The sequence below is a fragment of the Peromyscus maniculatus genome, chromosome 8 (genome assembly GCF_049852395.1).
Source record: "Peromyscus maniculatus bairdii isolate BWxNUB_F1_BW_parent chromosome 8, HU_Pman_BW_mat_3.1, whole genome shotgun sequence".
Lineage (NCBI taxonomy): Eukaryota > Metazoa > Chordata > Mammalia > Rodentia > Cricetidae > Peromyscus > Peromyscus maniculatus.
In genome coordinates, this window is record NC_134859.1 from 72439338 (window position 1) to 72461252 (window position 21915).

The 21915-nt window shown below is 44.2% G+C and overlaps 1 protein-coding gene across 8 annotated transcripts in view; it reads left to right on the plus strand.

The window, feature by feature from the left end:
* Window positions 1-21915, plus strand: part of Bcas3 (BCAS3 microtubule associated cell migration factor) — a 502165-nt gene that overhangs the window by 271862 nt on the left and 208388 nt on the right. The window lies entirely within an intron of this gene.

Here is a 21915-nt window from a genome sequence, read left to right on the forward strand (position 1 = left end):
GCTGTTTGCTGTTCCACATCCTGAGGCGACCATTCATTCACCTTTACATTGCTAACATGGTTGCTAACCCAGAAACCAACGGCAGACCTCCTCGATTTTAGCCACCTTTTTATAGCTCTCCGAAGAGCGCTCTGCCAGGGAAAACATCGAGTTGAGCAAAGGTTGGAGTTTGGGAAGATGGACGTTTTATGATGATCAGCTCTGACAGCCTGGCCTGGTTGCCATGTGTCTCCGGGTCCTGTCGGTGGGTGGGTGTTTGTCAAGAATGAGCGTGTGTCTGAGTCAGGCTGCTTCATAGCAGCCAGATTGGATTTTCAACTTCTAGGGCTTTCGACATCTCTGAAGCCCTCTGGAAACAGAGAGCTGTGCTTTGTTTGCAGAGGGTCCTGCTGAACAAGAGATTCCTGCCCACCTTTTATTCTCCTGTGGACTTTTTTATATATATATCTTTCTTTGTCCATATTTTTTTTAAGAAATTATTTAGAGATTATTCCAATCTCTCAGGGGTCTACAGGAGCCAAACTTAGCCACTGCACGCAGCTGATGACTCAGTTGTGTAAACCTGAATTGCAGACTTGAAATGAAAAGGAAAATACCCATCTGTTGGCAGGAGGATGTGTGGCTTTATTAGACCAGCAGTGCCTCTTGTCTTGTGGGTTTTGATCATAGAGGTGATGCCATGTTCCACAGCCTCGTCACCCATGCTGAGGGGTGCTGTCACCCAGACAGTTGGCATTTCAAAGATGGCACATATGGGGTGCTATCCAATGGCATCTGCCCAGCTGTAGCCATACACTTGGGAGACAGCTGAAAGACTGCCTTTACCAAGTTTATGTGACTGGCTTTTAATTTAGTATAACACTTAACGTAAAGTTCATGCAAATGCTCATCAGTACTTAATCATCACACAAGTATTTGAATTCAGACTCCCAGGGCTCCTTAAAAAGCCAGCAAACAAAATACCTTCCCAGTTAATTATGAGAAACCATTCACTACAATTTCCTTGTCATCTTTAACTCTCTTATATCCAAAAGAATAATCAATACAACCCTTAGACCCCATTCATCAGAATAACCACACAACTGATTCTTAATTACTTCTTGCCTGGAGCACCGTAGAAGTATCCAGATTGGTCCCTCAGCCATTAGTCTCTAACTGTGCCACTTTACCCGGTTTATCGTGTACAACCGAAAGAAACTTCTAGCCACCACGTAGCTTTTACCGTGTCACTTCTGGCCTCAAGGACCTTTGCTTGCTGACTTTTTATTTATTTATTTATTTGTTTGTTTGTTTGTTTGTTTTGTTTTTTGTTGTTTTTCGAGACAAGGTTTCTCTGTGTAGTTCTGCGCCTTTCCTGGAACTCACTCTGTAGCCCAGGTTGGCCTCGAACTCACAGAGATCCACCTAGCTCTGCCTCCCGAGTGCTGGATTAAAGGCGTGTTCCACCACCGCCCAGCACTTGCTGACTTTTTAAAGCCTGGCATTCAAATGTTTGGAGTGGAGATATAAATGGTACTTGCCTTACACTCCTCCCTGAGCATCCTAGATTCATCAGGAAATGTTTCTCCTAAGGTCTTTTGAGTTTTCATCCCAGAATCCTGACCGATGTTGAGTTTCAGTTCCAGAGGGGAAAGTGGGGGTCAGTTGTGTGATGTAGATCAGAAGGTGAGCGCTGCTTGCATGCCTTCCAGGTCCTTAGCTGTGGATTGTAGCATCTTGACTACCAATTGTCGATTGACTGCCTTGGAATGGTGCTCCTCAATGTAAAGAACAAGGTCCATGAGGACTAAACCATGTGGGAGATGGCATCACCATGAAACTTCACAGACACAAAGAGGCAGGATGCAGCGTAGTCAGAACAACGATACCTCTTGGCCCCTGGGCTGGTGACTTATAAACAGTAGGTATTTGGCTAAGGGCTACCTATGATGTTTTTCAGTAGCCCAACCCTCTGGTAGATAGATTTAAAATGTTTTGAATTTCTCATTAGGAAAGTTGACATCTATTTTAGAAGTCATAGACTCATCTTTTAGCTTGCTTATTTGCATAATCCCCATATTCCATAGCAGGCCTTCTCTCCTAATGTCGTAGAAGGACTTGCCACAATATTTTCCTTCAAAAAATAAAGTTAGTTTTCTGTATTTTCACAAATCTTTTTAGTGCTCTAGCCCCTTAAGACACTTAGAAAAAAATTTTTCATTCAGCTTTTGACCCATGCATAAGATCTAAGGTTGTGTGTATGGTGCATAGAATCCAAGGATCTAGAGAATGATTCTCTTATATCAGTTATCCTGAACATCAGATATTTCATTATGATTCATAACAGTAGCCAAAGTACAGTTTTGAAGTAGCAATAATTTTATGATTGGGGTCACCGCAGCATGAGGAACTGTATTAAAGGGTTGAAGCATTAGGAAGATTGAGAACCACTGCTCTAGAGGAAACCCTGCCACCAGCCAGCTCAGTTAACTTATTTAAAGAAATAATTAATAATCTTTAAACAATTATATTTAACTTAGGTTATTTCTGAGATGCTTTCTAAGGAAGAAATATACTATGTCTTTATAACTTTTTGATGCTGAGTTTACTGAAGTACATACTAGAAGATTCTTAACCCAGAATTCATTCATTCTTTCTTTCTTTCTTTCTTTCTTTTTCTTTCTTTCTTTCTTTCTTTCTTTCTTTCTTTCTTTCTTTCTTTCTTTCTTTCTTTCTTTCTTTCTTTCTTTCTTTCTTTCTTTCTTTCTTCCTTCCTTCCTTCCTTCCTTCCTTCCTTCCTTCCTTCCTTCCTTCCTTCCTTCCTTCCTTCCTTCCTTCCTCTTCCCCCCCCACACCCCCCCCCCCACACACACAAGGTTTCTCTGTTTAGTTTTGGTGGTGTCTGTCCTGGACCTCAAGAGATCCACCTGGCTCTGCCACCTGAGTGCTGGGATTAAAGGCGTGTACCACCACTGCCTGGCTCTCCTCCTCCTCCTTTTTTAAAGAATTATTTATTTTTATTTTATGTGCATTGGTGTTTTACCTGCAAGTGTGTCTGTGAGAGGGTGTCATTGCCTGGGACTGGAGTTACAGACAGTTGTGAACTGCCATGTGGGTGCTGGGAATTGAACCCACGTCCTCTGGAAGAGCAGCTCTTAACCACTGAGCCATTTCTCCAGGTCCTGGAATGGTTTATTTCTTAATGACATCACTGAATACAAGTGAGATGTAACTTCTGATGGTGTTAATTTTAATTTATCCGAGGCTCCTCTTTCTTGGAGCTACCAAGTTATGATTTAGATGTGAAACTATTGAGGCTACAAATTACAATTCATTAAATAAATTCATGATCATTTTGTAGTTAAAGTGAAATGATATCCCAAACTTTTGTAATTAAGTCTGATCCATTTGGTTTTGCCATTTTAAAAGAATCCCTCTGCTTTGGCATCCCTGTGCCCCACACTGACTTTTTCTGCTCAGAGGCCCTTCTTTCTCGAGGCCCATGGGCCTCCTGGCCTTTTCAGCCATGGTGGTAGTGGGCACTTGTCTGTTTTTCTTTCCCTTAGAGTGCTGACTAGCGACTTGCGGTGTGGATTCTGATTTATCGCAGGGCAGAGCTGCCCCTGGGGGCTGAGCAGAAACACTCATGAAGGAACCCTGATTAAAAAGAGTGGTAATGAAGACAAATGTCTGAGGGGAGTTGAGAGAAAAGCAGTCCTTGGCTTTCCCTGGAGCTCCTCTGAGCTTCTGAGAAGGAGGTGGTGGAAGCCAACGGAAATACTTCTTCTTTGTTGTTTATTTCTCATGGCGATGGAAAGGGTTTTTCTTCTCTCCTGGGTGTTCTAATTCTCACTTGTTAACTGCTTTTCATGCAGGGCTGCAATTAACCCCTGGCAGATGCCTTGCCGGGCGCCCCTCGAAGCCACTCCATCCCCAAAGAAGTTTTTAATGCTTTGACCTATAGCCATTTTAAAATTCTTTAGACTTGACACTTTCGCCGACTTTCTCAGATCATTAAATCACACTTCTGTTCTTACTTTTTTTTCTAGTGATTTTTACTAAATCTGATGGTAGGTGCCCATAATCACCTTCCCTTCTTAGTATTTTTACAGGAGAGAATGCTGGCGGCGGGGTGGGGGGTGGGGGGGGTGGTCAGTTCTGGTCCACTTAGCAATTTTCATCATAAATAGGTCGAAGTTTTCTTGGTACTAGTGTGCCCGTAACCAATGACACCATCCACAATTACTTAAGAACACAAGGGGAACTTTGCAGATTGAACTTGGCCTTTGTACATCTCATAAATCAGTAATTTCATATCTGTGGGTAAATGACCCCCTACTACTGCAGTCACCAAGTGTACCCCAAATTCTGTTTTCTTTTAGAATGTTCTCTAACACTGGGATAAATGGCCAGGCTAATGCTAATATAGATTAATTGTGTTAAATTTACACAGTGAATCTTAAAGCTTCATTGAATGGTTAAAATTTTACCTCCAGCTCCACTTGGGGAAGAGAGGGTGTGCCTTGGAGTCCTGGTCGTATTCTCCGGAGTAAGATGAGCGCACAGGCATGCGCCTTTGCACACTCTGTTTGTAACACACATAGTGGAGACAAACAAAAGACGCTGTCAATAGAACCCGAGACCACCCTGCCAGGCCGTGAGGAGAAGCTGTCCTCCTCATGCAGGAAAATACCCACCCCTGCTCTGTGACCTGCCATTGTAAAGGGTTTGAGTTCCAGAGCAGGCAGCCGTTCTGATCTGTCAAGTGGCTTCTGTTTCATAGAGAAAGTCTCCTTGTACTTGGAGAACTCTGTCAGATATCCAAGGCTCAGATAAACTAAATCTAATCCAGTCAGATGAGCACGTGAAGAATCATCAGTGTGAAAGATGCTTTGGAAATAGGCCTGAGGTCCTCTGTCTCAAACAAAACAAAACAAACAAATGCTCAGAACAACAATAAATAGGTCTAACATTTGTCACACCTAAGAAAGTGTTGGACATTTCCCCATTTCACAACCAGCTGAGAAGAAGTTGAACTGAGACCTTTCAGGCTCAAGTGGGTTCCTGCTGAGGTCCGGCCTGTCCTCAGGACTAAAGTCGCCCCAAGTACAAAGGCAGGGCCAGCTAGGGTTTGAGTGTAGGCTAAATGATGTCAGGTACGAGGTCTGGAGGAAAAGTCAAAACTGGCTGACTGTTCGCCAGCAGATGAAGTTCCAGACTGCCGGACTTAAGCCAGGTTTCCAGAATTACTTCGGGAGCAGGCCCCAGGGTAGCAGAATTCCATGCAAAGTTGAGCCTGTTCACTTGGTTCTCTGCTATGGGGAAGAAAGACTCGGTCGTTTTGGACTAAGCCAAATTTCCCCTCAAGTACTTCCAGTCTGAAATCCTAGCATACTGTTGTTTGTTTTTCCTGGCTTCAGACAGGCATATTAAGATTTCATGGACGTCCGAATCTGTCTTTGAGGGTCTGGGAACTCATAAGAAATCCAGCTAGAAAAGAAGGAAAAGGAAATAGTTTGTTTCCCAGCCTCTTGAGCAAATGGGCTGGAAGGGTGCCTCCTGTAATCTCCATTACCCGAAAAATGGCTTGGAACCTCCAAAAAGTATTGTCTTTGTTCCTTGTGTGCCCTTGAGCACAGTGTGTTGTAGACATGGTTAGCGTAGGAGTTTCATGATCGAGAGAGTAGTGAAGAGGAGAGGGAAGCCTTTCAAGACCACAAGGTATTTGAAGCTGAGGGATATACCAGAAAAGTGGGGGTCAGACTCTGAAAGCAGGAGAGAGCTTGCCTGAATTGGAAAATAAGTATCTTAAGTAGTATGCTTCAGTCATGGAGCTAGGTAGGTTAGACTCATCACGTTGAGAATGAACATAGGTGCTGTCTACACATATGCCTTCCAGTGAGAAATGGACGAAATGTGATAGCAAGATTGTTTAGATCAGTGATAACAGGGAACATGTATTGATTATTTTAAAACTATGTGTTAGGCTCTGTGCTCTGTGTTCTGTGGGCATTCCTTATTTAATCTGCATTTTCTAAGTGAGGAATCGAAGCTCTGAGAAACTAAGCAATGTGCCTGGGTGACTAAATTAAGCCTGGTAGAGACAAGACCCGAACAACACAGGCCTGCTGCTAGTGCCCTTGTTTAAAGAAAATGTTTCTTTTAATTGTCACATAGTAATAACCATGTTGGGGAGATGGCATGACTTTACAGTGTGATGATCAGGTTGAGTTAATCATCATGCCGATCGCTGCCTTCATTTATCATCTCTTTGTATAGACACCGTTCGAAATCCCGTTTACTAGTTAGAGATACTCTATCCAGCCACAGTTATCCTACTGTGCTATAGAACGCCGGAAGTTATTCCTGCTATCCAGCCAGGTACCCATTAACTGCCCTCTTTATCCACCTCCCCCGTACTTTCCCAACCAAGCCTTTACCCTTATAGCAATCTGTGTTACCTCCTTCATGAATCTGTCAATTATTTTCATTTTTAAAATGAGAATTGGGCTGGAGAGATGGCTCAGTCCTTAAGAGCATGTACTGCTGTTGCGAAGGACCGAGTTTGGTTCCAGCACCCACATGAGAAACACCTCAGAGCCACCTGGAACTCCAGCTCCGAGGGATCTGGCACCCTCTTCTAGCTTCCAAGAGCAACAGCACGCATATGAAATTAAAATGAATCTTTAAAATGAGAATATCAGACTGGACAACTTCTGAATTTTTTGGTTCTAGAGGTATAGAGAAATATTACAGAGTTGGGAAAACTGTCATAGGTGGCATAGTTTAGAGAAACAAACTGAAACAGTGTAATGACATTACAGGTAAATGATAGCTAACATTAAGTATAATGAATGAATAATTATGAATAATTAATGATTTGTAATTAAATTTATAAACATCTTATCTAATCTTGGTTATTGTGTTTTTAAACTTCATTGTGTCCCTAAGAAAGGTTCTGTCACTAAGATTACAGTACTCATGACAAACCCAATCAAGGATCCCAAAGACTGTTGCTGTTGTAGATTTCCAATGGCTTTTGTGAGAGCAGAGGCCCAGGCTCCTTGCCAGTCTCAATGGGGGTTGGAACTTCCAGATCCAAGCTGGAATGGCTACCCACTACAGTAAAACAACTAGACTCACGAAGGAGCAGGTTTTGAACGATCTGTTGTACAAGTGAAGCCTCTGCTTTTCTCCAAAGTGGCTTCTTTGATACAACTTTAAAAAGGTCGTGAAATCAGGCCAAGCATGGTATCTCACATCTGGAGGCTGAGGAAGGAGTGTTGTGAGTTCAGGGCTAGACTGGGCTGCATAACAAGAGCCTGTCTACACACACACACACACACACACACACACACACACACACACACACACACACACACACACACACACAAAAGAGGGTCCATTTCCCTCATAATTTGAAATCATATCCTCAGACTCCTACCTTGGAGTAGCTGTCTTGAGATGAAGCCTGGGCCGTGGGATACAGTGAGAATACCGGGTTACTGATCGATGTTCCAGGTACTCTGCCGTGACTCACATCGCTGCTTGACTTGTGTCGTGACACTATAAGGTAGTTGGTGTTCTCATATTATAGCTTATGGTTCTGAAGGTTTTCTCATTAGCTGGTGCTTTTTGTCACTTCCCCTAATTCTCTTAATTCAAGGACATACCATGTTAGTTCTAGGGAGCTAGTTTAAGGCTGACTCTGGTCCACTAATCAGATCACATCAATGTCAAGTGCCCACTAATTAACACAAAATTTATATGTGCATTAGGTAAATGTCATTTCACCACAGTGGCCTGAAATAAGCTTTTCCCCTGAGTAGCATGCCATCTCACTGTGAGTATTTCAGTGAAGACAAGGACAGGCCATCATACACCCCGTTCATTTGGTCTCCAGCATGAGAGAGCTGGGAGATGGCCAGGCCTTCCACAGTTCCCAGGGCAGATGCACTGCTGGGTTTGTTATCTGACCATTGAAGTTGTCACCTTGAAATCCTGTGTGTCCACTATAGCAGGGGTTGGCAAGCTACTACCACCACCAGTTCATAGACAGCCTACGGGGGAGAACAGATTCATATTTTTACAGCGTAGGAAAAAAATCAAATGAAGAGTTTCATAGAACCTGACAATTCAGTGAGATCAGACTTTAGTGCTGACGGGTGAAGTTTTGGTGAGGACAGTCACACAGCTGGCATCTGTGTGCTCTCCTAGCTGCTGCTCTTCACTTGCAGAGGTGAGCAGTTGTAGCAGACACCATTGGCCCAGCCGCTTTATTATCTGCTTCTTGACATAAAGAGCTTGCCAACCCTAAGTCGGCTCCAACCGTGTACAAAGCCTTCTCCTTTCCCTCTCCCTTTCTGCCTCTGTTGCCGTTCTGAATAACTTGTGCATCCTAGACTCAAACATGCCCTCTGCATGTCTGTCCATTCCCTCCCTTCCTAGATGGCTTCCAATATTTTTGGCATAAGCATCACTTTCCTGTCTCTGCATCCCGGGTATGGCTTGGTTTGGCTGTGGGCTTCCTCACCAGACAGGAAGAATTTCAAGATTGAGAGTGTGTTTTGTTCATCTTTTTCTCTTTAGAACAGGGTTTCTCAGCCTGAGCATGACTATAGGGTGTTCAGTATCCCTTAGCTTCTGATATTTGGGTCAGGGTACCAGATCGTATGTCCCCAGACATCAATAAATGTCTCCTGATGTGTAAATTTTTCCCATTTGAAAACCACTGAACTACAGACCTTCAGTACGACCCATGTGAGTGTTAAGTAAATGGTGGATTACTTTGATATTCAATTCTTAGGAAATTGTGTACTTCAAAAGTGTGAGTCATGCATAAGACTCTTTAATACCTGCTTTGCTTTCACTGTGAGCAGCATTACTGTGGTGGGTTTTCTTTCCTGCAGTCCTTGCTCATCTGTCTGATTATGTCACACACACTACCCACGTGATGTCAGATATGCAGCATCTTATTTAGTATTTTAGATCCCGGAAGTTGACCTAATTATTGCTTCTTATTTGGGGGAAAGCACATAATCCCGTCGATTGCTCAAACAGCACACAATAGTAAGTGTCTCCCAAGGCTCACGGGACTCGGTGCTTCCAGAGCCTGTGTCTGCTCAACCCTTTTCCGTAGTGGCCAGATGTTTATTTGCCATCCAGTAAACTTGTAGGTTAAAAGTCCATGTATGTACATAGCTGGTCTGACCAACTAGTTACCCCAACTTCAGTTGTGTTATTTTTGTTCAAAATAGGAAATACCATTTCTTACCAGGACAGCTCTCCACATATTCTGTGCACAATTCTGACAGTTGGCTTTCTGACCCTGGAACAGAATGCCTGAGAAAATCAACATCTGCAGCTTACTGGGCTCACAGCTTTGGAGGGTTCAGGTACCTTTGCTTTGGGCCTGTGGCAAGGCTGGGCATGTTGGCAGGAGCATTTGGGGGCACAGAGCCGCTCATGTCATCTGCTAGGGAGCACAAAAGGAAGAGTCCAGAGTTTCAAGATCGCCTTCAAGCACATGTCTGCAGGGAAGCCCCATAACGAGTCTCCATCTTCTGAGGTGCTGCCACCTCCAATGCCCTATGGCCCTGGGGGCACGGTCACCTCCCAAACTAGAGCAATAAAGGTGGTTCTTTGCAGTGTCTGGGTATTGCAGGTTTGTTTGAGTCCTCAGGGCGATGTTCTCTTCCACATCTTTATCTGCTGAGGTGGTAGAGAAGAAACAGTCTGTTCCGAGTCCGCGTGGAGAGATCTCACTGTCGGTGCACAAAGACCACGAGATGAGAAGTCCGAGCCAGTATCAGTAGAACTTTGGGACAGCCGTACTAAGACTGATAGGACCTCTACAACGGCTGAGCCCTGGGCTGGGGGCACTGTCTAGTGGGACTTTCTGTAATGACAGGAGTGTTCTGCTTGCTATCTGTGGTGTCCTGTGTCACGTACCTGGGGAGAACTGGAAATGTGGAGCAGATTTCTATAATAGTAATTAATTTAAATTTAGCCATAAGTGGCTAATAGCTATCATATTAGACAACACAAGTGTTTAGATCTCCACTTCAACACAACTACAAGCCTTAGTCCAATAACTTGGGAAACATGTTAGAGACCAGACATATCTGTAACTTGAATTGCTAAACAGTCTTATTAATAAAAACCCTGGAGCCAGAGATTGTGGTAAAAACCTGAGAGATCAGAGGAATAGGACAAGCCACAGCCAACCTCACCTTACAGACACCTCAGTCTCCAAAGAGACCTACTTCCTGTGTACCCACGCCTATATGCCTTTCTGTTCTGCATCTCACTTCCTCTCTCTGCCCAGCTGCATCACTTCCTATCTGTCTGTATAGACCTCGAGACCCTTATGGTTAGTGCTGGGATTAAAGGCGTGTGCTACCATTGCCTGACTTCTTTGTTTAATATAATGGGCTTTTTCCTCTGATCCTCAGATAAGCTTTATTAGGGTGCACAATATTTTGGGGGGCACAATATATCACCACACACATCCCTGCTGCAGACTGAACAGACTAACCATACTGGGTATGGGTGGAAAGTGTGGCGCTACCTAGGTACACAGTCGAGATTCGGGCCTTGGTTATGTGACTGGGTCTGCTCAGGCAGAACGTGACCCTGGCCACGCCACATGCATACCTAGGGTCTCTTCAACATTTCTGAGTCTCTTTGAGTAAGCAGGCTTGTGTTTTTCTTTGTACTTGATTGTTAATGCAGAGTAATGATCCACTTAGGGGGCAGTGTTGAGACATTGAGGAAAATTTGGTAGGTCTGGTTGTTTGAGACACTTAAGGTACATTGTTGTCATAGGAGATGTTTGCTTGCTTTAAAATTTAGAACTGTTACATGAGCATTTGGTTTTTGGCTCTTGGCAAATGTGGTAGCTGTGTTTATGCATTCAGCGGGAACTAACAGATTTGCTTATCGGACTTTTTTTCCAGAATAATTTCAGAGGTGCCCACACCTTGGAATAGTCTTTTTATGCCCATATGATTTTCCCTACAAAAGTGAATGGAAAGTTATCATAGTTGATGTACTTTCCTCAACACTACAGGCATAAAGAGGAGAAAAGGCCTTCATATCAGTCATTGTCCTATTTTCGCTATAATCTTTGATAAAATTAATTTTGATTTTTGTTTTGTTTTTCGAGACATGGTTACTCTGTATAGTTTTGTCTTGAATCTACCTCTGTAGCCCAGGCTGGCCTCCGGCTCACAGCGATCCGCCTGGCTCTGCCTCTGGAGTGCTGGGATTAAGGCATGCTCCACCACCACCCAGCCTTTGTTTTTTTTTTTTTTTTTAAAGGTGGGGTCTAATTGTGTGTCCTAGATTGGCTTTGAGCTCAGTGACCTCCCCCCACCCCCCGACTCAACCTCCTGAGTGCTGGAATTATGGGTGTGCATCACTTTACCCAGATGATAGTTATGTGGAAACTCAGTTTATGTTTTGTTTTTTAAGTCTCAGAGTCTCAAGAATAAGGCAGTAATCCTTTTATTTATATTTTCTCACAGGCTGACTTTGTACAAGTTGCTTGTGCTTCAAGCTCTGGATTGTGGATATATTTTAAAAGCTAAAGAGTACACGTTTTCCCTTAAAGTTATAGATTGTTTGATTCAAATTAAGAAAAAAAATCTATGTATAAGCCAGGTGTGGTGGCTCATAGGATTACAGAATCCCAGCATTTGGAAAGCCGAGTCAGGAGGATTGCTGTGAGTTTGAGGTCAGCCAGCATTACATAGAAGACTCTGTTTGTAAACAGGGTAGATACTAAACATAAAGATGGAGTCCACTTCCCATTTCCTACATAGAAGACTCTATTTGGAAACAGGGTAGATATTAAACATAAAGATGGATTTCACTTCCCATTTCCTGATTTCTCTCTTCTTTGAGGTAGTGTTGGGAGGTTAAAGATGCGTGCAGTTTGGCTGAGAAGTTCCCAGATGCCACCTCATATTTGTGAGTTTTGTGCTCCCACACATGCCTCTCTGCTTGTTTCTCCTTACTCCAGAGAGGAGTGCTGTCTTCTAACGAGAGGAGTGAGGGTGTGGCTTGGGTGAATGGGGAGGAGTTGGGGGAGGGGAGCCAAATCAGCATATATCATATGAAACAAATACATTTTTAATAAAAAAAAGTAACTAATTATAAAAGAGAGGCGGAGGATTGGCTGTCCCTTTCTATTCTGGATTCCTGTCGCCTGGACTGTCACCAGCCTGTCTGTAGCAGGAACCATAAGAACCACTGGTGATGAAGCTGGTGGAGGGTCCCTTCAAGGAGTCCCTGTGTGGACTCAGCATGAGAAGAGGTGTGGCTGCTCTTCTTACTCAGGAGTTTTCCCAGTGTCAGAGGGAAACGGAGCCTAGCGCAGTGGGTCACAGACCCACGCCCCTTGCTCTGGGAGGCAATAAAATGAAGAGGGCTGGTGGATGGCAACACAGCCCTAGTGACCACAGGACAGGTTGGCAAGGTTTTCTCAGTGAGGGAGGGAAAGGTTGACTTCAGCTCATGATCAGAGTTTCCTCAGTGGGAAAGGGAAGGCAGGCCATGGAGAGCTCGAGTGTGAGGCCCAGGGGCTGATGACAGTGCAATGAAGATTGCAAGGAGCTCCTGCTGGCGAGAGCTGCACACACTGGACTGACTGTGGAGGGACGAGGCCTGCTTTGGATACATACATATCGGAGAGTCTGTGGGGATGGGGGTGTGGGACAGCCAAAGTCAGGGGAGGCTAGGACCAGACTGAAAGGAAAGTGCTAGAAGAGTTGGAACAAGGAACAAGAGAGGAAGGTTTTGAGGTGGGGAGGCGTATTCTAGCAGCAGGATGGAATAAATGTGGGAAACACTTTTTAAAAAGTTCGGTTTATTCAAACATTTACCAGATAACCAGAGTGATTGAGTCACAACTTGTGACTTCCACATGGAAGGCCCTGTTTTGAGTTCTTTTGTTTTCTGGCCTTTAGCTATCTCTGTAAGTTAGAAACGTGCAAAAAAATGAGGTGGGGAGAGATCAGTCAGTGAAGAGCTTCTACTTTGTGATTTTAAAATTAATAGCCAGGTGGACAATGTGTATCTATTCTTTTCCTGTGACACATCTGTTTGACGTTGGCACACCACAGGTTGCACTGGGGTGCCTTGATCTGGTGTGATTGTGTTGTAGCCAGCAGCGGACCTGGCTGGTGTTAAAGAAGCCCCCAAAGCACGCCTCCCCCACCCTTCATTCTCTTGACAGGCTAATGGTGCCGGCACAAAGCTGTAGAGATCCATTGCTAGAGCTGCTTTTCTTACCAGGTTGTAGTTTCTCTTTACCCAGGTTCGCTTGTGCTAACAGGCAGGGCTGATACATTTACAATTCAAGCATGTCCAGCCTGTGGCCTGTGTGCCCATGCTTTCCAGGAGAGCTATGGGTATGGCCCAGTACACATATAGATAGATGACTGTACTGGCTAATTCATGTCAACTTGACACAAGCTAAAGTCATCAGAGAGGAGGTGGCCTCATCTGAGAAGATGTTTCCGTAAGATCAGGCTGCGGGCAGTCCTGTAGAGCGGTGGTTCCCAACCTTCTCACTGCTGTGCCACTTCAATCCGGTTCCTCATGCTGTGGTGACCCCCCCCCCCAACCATACAATTATTTTGTTGCTACTTCATAAGTATAATTTTGCTACTGTTATGAATTATAATGTAAAGATCTGATATGCAGGATATCTGATCTGTGACCCCCCAAAGGTTTTGCGACCCATGTGTTGAGAAACATGCTCTAGAGCATTTTTAAAATTAGTAATTGATGTGGGAGAGCCCAGCCATTGTGGGTGGGCCAACTCGGGGCTAGTGGTCCTGGGTTCTACCAGAAAGTGTGCTGAGCAAGCCAGAAAGCAACACCCTTCAATGGCCTCTGCATCAGCTCCTGCCTCCAGGTTCTTGCTCTTCTTGAGTTTCTATCCTGACTTCCTTTGATGATTAACAGTGAGACAGAAATGTAAGCCAAATAAACCCTTTCCTTCCCAACTTGCTTTTTGGTGGTGTGGCTTCACCACAGCAGTAGAAAGCCTGAGACAGTGACAGTGTCATGTTTTACTGTCAAAAGGTTGGGCAGGCACCCTTGAAAGTGAGTGAGCATTTCTCCTCCATTTGAGCGCCTCTGTTGTCCTTTGGGGGTAGTTCAACAGCTAACAAGTAGTTGGATCAGCCATGTCCTAGACATTATATTGAACATTCCCTTAAACAGTAATAGAGGTTCTTCCTGACCACGGTTAGTCAGGAGTGAGTCTTACTGAAGTGGAGTATTTCTACCTTCATTTTCTTTCCCATTTACTCCTTTCTCCCATACACACACACACACACACTTGACTGATGCATAGTAAATGTAAGATTCAGTTGTGTAATTGAAAAAAATACATGCATTACTATGATTCTTGGCTTTGTATACATTGTCTCATTTAATCCTCTTGACCATTTAGGGGATTAGGTTCATTGTAGGAAGGAAAAAGGCAAAGACTCCAGGGATATGTAGTTTGACTAAGAACACAGAGTCAGTCATTGGCAGGACCAGATGTAACCTCAGATATGAATGACTGAAGGAGACATCTTGCCTGCCATTTGTCTTTCCTTGGCGCTAGGGGACAAGGTCCTGGTTTGGGTAAGGAAGGAGTGAGAACCTGTCAGAAGTGGGGGTTGGTACTTAGAAGATTTTAAGAATGGAAGGACATGGACATTATCAGCCCTTGTATAAAATAAAAGTCCGGCATATCAGTTAAGTGGTCTCTTTTTTAGTAGATTTGTGTTCCCAGGACTACAAGCTGGTATTAGCAAAGAGTCTTGAGTTGAAGGGCAGGGGGTTGTCACCAGGGAAAAAGGGGGATTTTGGAATGCAAGTAAAGGCAGGAAGGGGCAGTCAGTATGGAATAATATGCTTGGGTGATCTATGGTCTTCCTTGTACTGAATCTGACAAAAAGCGGATTTGATGATGTGTGGGATTTGTAGGATGGGAAAGGGCGTGTGTGGGATGGCTGAGGCTTGGCCCAGTGTGATGGCTGTTGGGGTGTGGGGATGGAGTATAAGCTTTATCTTGTTTTATTTCTAACAATGTATTTGTGAGCCCCGTTTGGACGCTGTGGGAGTGTCTGTGATGTGTGTGCATTTTTACAGATTCTGGGGGGAGTGTTGGCAGAAACATCTTCTCCATCACTCGCTCTTCGTTGATTCCTGTTATTGGGGAGCTCGGCTTTGTTAGTGGTGAAAGTCGGGTAACTGTGTCTGACCTGGACGGCCACAGCACTGTGACAACAATCTGCCTTATTGGAAGTTTTCTCTGACTTGATTTTTGACTCAAGGCCTTGCTTGCTTTGTTCGCCCCCAACAGAAAGCATGGCTAAGATGTGCTTAGTAATTGGAGGCAGCTGCCCTTAAGACCCCTCCGCCAGACTGTTATTTCAGCCTTCTCTAGTAGGGTTCTGAACACTAGTTTGACCTTACTTTGAAACATTCTCAAAATACCATACTTTAATATCAATTTATATACTTTCATATTAAGGCAGATCAGGGTCCTGGAGGGGGGAAAAATGAAATTCTGACTTCCCACAAATACAGAGTAGAGATGGATTCTCTGATTTTTTTGTTCTTTCAAGGTATTTAGGGGAAAGTTTAGTTGGATCAAGTTTTCCTCTTGTCAGGGCATGGTGTTTGCAAATGCATGCTAAAGTGTAGGTCACAAAAAGTTACAAAATGTCCCCAAATTGCTGGAGTAGAGACAGAATTCTCGGTGTGAAACATCAAGTCAGGACTCCATGGAGTTTTTCTGTACATTAAATAATGAATTCCCTTAATCATGCCAATTCTATTTTAGGCAATTAACAATCAAACATGGTTTAAAAAAATAAAAATTAATTATGGATTTTTTTTTTTCTTAATGTTTCATGAAATAGTCTCCTCGCTCCTTCTCTTTGCATTTTTTCTGTTACCCTACTCCTACCCTGTTTTGTTTCTTGGCCACTGGCCATCTCAATCTGGTGGAATGTTAGAAGCAGAGAAAATTTAGGAGTGTGTTTCAGTAGATTGAGGATCCTGGGAGTGTTCTCAGGACTCCACTTCTCTCTCCGAATACATGACAGCCAGCAAGTCCTTATAAGGCAAGGGTCTCCCCATGTCCTGTGAGCTTCCTGGGGTGTCTAGATCTGTGGCTGGTCCTGTGCTGTGAAGACAGTATTCAGACGGTAACTCTGACTTGTTTTCTTGTGCTATATATAGGAACAGAGCAGGGGTTTTAAAACAAGACATCCCTCCAGGAATTCTACATTTTGAGATTGTGAAATTGTCAGTCATCCAGTAAACAGTTGGCATTTTGGTTTGGTTTGGTTTGGTTTGGTTTTTTGGTTTAAAATGTTGGTTCTTTGATCTGTTATTTTTCTGAGGTGTTTGGCTTAATTGTTTTATAAAAAATAAAATTAGATGAAATCTGTGAAAGTTTGAAATCTGATTGTCGGTTGTCAGCAGCTTACAAAACACATTTAACACAATATTCTCTGCCTGTTTGTTAAACTATCACCTGTGGCTATTTTAAATAACTTTATTTAGTTGACATTTTCATGTCAGCTTGGCAGTACATTTACCACTTGTTGAGGCAACAAAAGCTTAAAGATATTTTCTTAGTCAGTTGATTTACATCAAAGAATTGCTTCATATGGACTAGTTGAAATCCTGATATTGGGAAGATTCCAGCCTGGGGTCTTTACAGCCTTGACAGTAGCCCCTGGTGACAAAGTGCTCCAAACCTGTTTGGCTCAGCACTGTACGTTTTAAAACATAAAAATATGAAAGTGTTTAAATATTTCCTTCTCTCCCCTTATCAGAAATATTCATTTAGACCATAACAACTGTTAGAACAAGATAACAACTCCAGCCAGCTGTCAAGTGTTTACCATTATCAAAACTCTCCCTGGAGGAAGATGCAACTTTGGCTCGCCTCACCGGCAGTAATTTAATTTTTCCTTCCTTCAGACTCGGGAATGGCAGCATTTTTCAAAGCTTCCTCCCACTGATGGCTGAAATTTTCCTTGGGAAATGATTTCCACCAGTCTTGCATCTTTCTTGTTTCTGCCGTCCTCACCTTTGCTGATGGTTCTGCAACTCATCACCAGCTATGCAAACTGACAGTTCACATCCTGGGGCAGCAGCAGGGGCTGGCCTGCAGAAGGGAGCAGCCTGACCAAATTTACGCTCACGAGATCTCTTAATTCACAAAAGCATTTGCTCTAGTTCCTGCTCTCTGCTGCAGGGGCTCTAGAGAGAGGCGGGGGCTGGGGAGGGCCGTGGGGGCAGTGTTGGGAGGGGAAGAGAGGCTCTCTTCACACTCTGCTGAGTACACAGACTTTGGAGATGAAAAACAGACGGAGCGAGGCATCTCCAGCCATCGCGGTGATCTGAGCAGGAGTTCACTGAAGTGTGCAGCGGCGCACCGGGCCCTCGTGCCATTTAATGTTACTTTAAAAACAGTGCTTAAATGTTCAACACAAATATCCCTTCCCTTTGACTGAGGCTTGACCAAGAATATGAAAATTAAAAAGAATCATACTGCTACATGTTACAGTGAGGATAACCAGAAATCTAGAGAGTTCTGTTGATTTTGAAAGATTTTTTTTTTTTTTTAACGAGAGTGGACAGTGGAAGTTTTAGGTTTGATTGAACTTCGGGTGCATGATTCATAGCTTTTTTTTTTTTCCTTGCCTCACTTCTTTGAACGTAGGTCACTTGTTTGTGCAAACCACCTACTTGGCTGTCTTCTTCCAGGAGACAGGGTCGGGATAAGTAGCTCTTCTGTCCTGGAACTCCCCATTTAGACCAGGCTGGCTTCAGACCCACAGAGATCCGCCTGCCTCTGCCTCCTGAGTGCCCAGACTCTGGTATCCTGCTGGTGAAGCTGACTCTTCCTTTTCCCAGGAGCTGAACTTCTCCTCCAGGAGAGACTGACCCTGTATGTGATCCACACTGAGCTGACAGGGTCTGGCTCGAGGCTCTGGCTCACTTACTCATACCAGTTGGGCTTCCCAGAAAGTTGCTTTTGAATGCATACTGTTTAATGCAACAGTTCACTGAACTGGACATGGAGCATCGGACCCCGCAGCATTTCCAGGTGCCCTCTGCAGAGCGCCGCCCTCCGCTTCCTGTGTCTGAGGTGGGCCCTTTGATTGGTAGGCTGTTTCTTGACCTCCATATGGATCTAAAGTTAAGGAAACAGCATCAGAATCCCGAGATTGGGGACAGACTGGATTCTAGACTGTTCTACACTACTGTTCTGCTTTCTCCATCCTCAAATGCAATAAAACAATGGCACTATCAGTAACAGACAGCCAAGTCCCCAATTTGGACCCCACATATTGAGAAGGTGTGAGCTGTGACTGAGAAAGACTATTTCTGAAGGAAACCCACTGAAGGAAATGAAGCTGCATGGTTGTGCGCCTATGACAGGATTTTTTTTCCCCAAAGATGTGGGGCAGGAGGCTATGGAGGGCTTTCCCAAGAGGGCATTGGACTTCCAGAGCTGGAGTTAAAGGCGGCCTGAGCCACCCACCACAGACCGTGGGAACTAAACTTGGGTCTTCTAGAAGAGCAGCAAGCACTCTTAACCCCTGACTAATGGGCACCCGCCCTTCAGCACTCTGTCCTCGGTGTCACTCATATGCTTCCTTGTTTCAGCTGGCCATTTCCTAGTTGTCTGGAGAGGGACATTTTTACATTCCCAGGACAATTGACCACGACTGCTTATACCAATACAAATCTAGTTCTGTGCCAGATTTCACAAGAAAAATTCTCTAAGTCTCAGTGCTGTGGGAAACTCTTGAGTATAGAGCTGGGCATGGTGGCTTACATGTTTACCCCCAGGACTCAGCAAGCTGAGGCAGGAGGATTGATCAAGGGCTACTCCTGACTGTTGCTGCAGTCAGACACCGTGACCCGAAGCAGTTGGGGAGGGAGGTTTGTCTGACACTTCCCGCTGGAGTCCACCATTGAAGGAAGGTAGGACCTGACGCAGGAGCCTCAGGAGTCTACTGGCCTGGTCCTCAGGCCTCGCTCAGCCTGCCTGCTTGTAGAACCCAGGACCACCAGTTTAAGCATGGCAGCACCCATAGCAGGCTGGGCCCTTTCCCGTGAGTCACTAATTAAGAAAATGGCCTCCAGGCTTGCACACAGCCTCATCTTCTGGGGGCATTTTCTCAGCTGAGGCTCCCTCCTCTCTGATGACTCCAGCCTGGGTCAAGTTGACATAAAACTACCCAGCACAGACCCTGCCTCAAAAAAACAGTACCGGTAAAGTGAAAACTCTTATATGTCTCACACATTCTACTGTTTTCAGAACTTGATACATTCTCTGCCTGATAAAAATTCTAAACATCTCTGTACTTTCCTCAATGGATTTGGCATTGCGATCCTTGAAGCCTCTTTTATTGAGTACTTACTACATACTGAATGTTCTATGCTAGATGCCCCTCAAACATGTGTTCATGTGTTTGAGCAGGGTAGGCCAGGCCTCAGTGGCAGAGGCTCCAGCGTGCCACCTGTCCGTCCCACAATGCTGTTGTGGATTTGTAGGCCTATTTTTGCCAGATCCTCCATTTAGTCAAGGGAGACAGGAAATTCACATTTTTATAGACATTTCCTGATTTTCAAAACAGTTTAGTGGTTTTTGTGTTATACACACAACTCCAGTCTATTCTTCTAGCCTCCCTACAGGATGAGTACTATGCTTGACTACTCAGAACAGTAACTAAGGGACATCGGGAGGAATCCACATTGTCTGACTCCCTCCACACTCTGGGCCTCGTCTCTGCTCTTCAAGGCTTTCCGAGCTGATGCTCTTGCAGTACCTGTAGTTTGGCCCAAGGGAAGCCCGTAACCAAATTGCCAGATCATGTGGTATTGGACCAAGAGTGTCATCTTTCTAGAAGCAGTTATCTGTCTAGCTTTGGTGGCACTGATTATAGACATGAAGGTATTTGGTGACTGTAAATATCAAACAAGAGCTGTCACCTTTGTTTCAGATTTATTCCTTCAACCCCATGGTCCTCATAGACACGCGACAGAAACACTCTAAATCATTTGCAGAGTTCTTCAGATTTCATAAGGATTGGCAATTTGCCAGGAGTTTGCCTGGCCAGGGAGAGAGGAGTTTTTGGTAGTTCTCAGGATCTACTAAATATTTAATCACTTTTATTAAAATTCGAAATGAACTCTGTGGCCTGAAGGAGTTCGCACACCTCCACAGGCCTGCCTTCAGCTGGTCAGATCAGGCTGTGGCTGCTGTTGTCCACAGCTGGACAGGGCTGGCTACACAGCATAAATTGCATAGAAATACGCAGGCCACAAGAGAAGAACTGTGCTGCCTGCCCCGTCATATATTTTGATCTTTATTGTGAGTAGTTTTTTCTCATGAGAGTTGGGGGCTTAGCCCTGCTTTTAAGGTAGAAAGTGTATCTGCGAGGGTAAAATAGAAAATGAAAATAGATTTTTGATGTCAGCTTCAGTTGTTAGCATTCATTCCACATGCATTTTTCATCCTGAACTCTTAAACAGTTTTGAAAACATATGAGAGATTTGTGAACAAGGGCAAGAGAGGGTCAAATGTATCAAATCCTTGGATTCCAGCAAGTGTAGGATTTGTGGAAGCGCAAAGAGAGGCGCACACATGCTTTGGGAATGTAAATTAAAATAAGCCTCCATTCTGTGGTGGCGAGGAGAAGTGGGTGAACCCTGCTATGGCCCAACGTCTGTGGCATTTGTCTTCTTAATAAATTAAGCAAATATTAAAATAAACATTCATTTTATCAGTCTGCATTTTTCCTCTGTGGATGAAAGTGTCTCAGGAAAAATCATAAAAGAATCTATGGTAGCTCAGAGAGGTTAAACTCAACAGTTGTTTGCTTTGAAGTCTCTGGCCACGAGGTTAATTGCCAAAACTGCTTGTGGAAAAGGTGGTAACAATTTAACAAGACTGTACAACTGCAAGGACTTAGATGAATATCAGGTGTTTGCAGATGTTTTTTCTAACAGGAAAGGGGGTGGGGAGGAGAGGCGGAACAGAATGAGAAACAGGGGAAGAGAGGGGCCTGAATAAAGTCCCAACTAAACAGCCAATAATTCTTTGTTTGCTTAGGCAATCATCCTGTAATTGGCCAGGAGGTTAATAGGAGTCTATTGATTGGCCAGGAGGATTGCTTACTGTGGCTATTTTTACAGTATGCTCCCAGACAGGAGGCAGCAATTACTGGCGCGCTCATTGCCACTCTTTAGGGCCATTGCTGCTCTGATTTATGAAACCCGATCAGGTTACGGTTGGCAGTTTATGTCTTCTGTGTTGCCTTCTGGGTCTCTGCTGCTCACAGGCCAGTGTGCCACTTCGCATCATTTATTGTGGTCATTTGAATAGGTAAGCTTATTTATGACTCACTGCAGTAGGAATACATTAAAAATAATAACCACCACCCAAGTGGACTGGGAAGTGGGAACAGTCGTAGATGTGATGGAGTCACCAGTGCTATCTCCAAAGATGGAGAAAGGCTGCAGTGTGTCTTGTACCTGCCCCAGCAGACACACCCCAGCTCTCTAATGGATTATTAGACTTCGAGTTCCCTTTGTGTAATTAACAATCATTAGGTTTAGTGGTGGGTATGTTTAGAATTAAGGAAACTGAGGCCAAGTTCAAAATGTCTTTCACTCCGGAGGCTTCCCTGAGATCCCATGACGGGCCTCCTCTGTCTTAACCCATCCTGACCTGCTCTTGCCTTTAGCATCACTAATAAAGTTCTTACCTCATGATTTCATTTCTCTCTCAGTGACTGTGACTATAAATCCTCGTGAGCTCACGATCTTGGTTCTCCACCGCTGTGGGAACCTCCTTTTGTAGTTGAAGTTCCCTGAGAGCCCGATGGAAGGGAA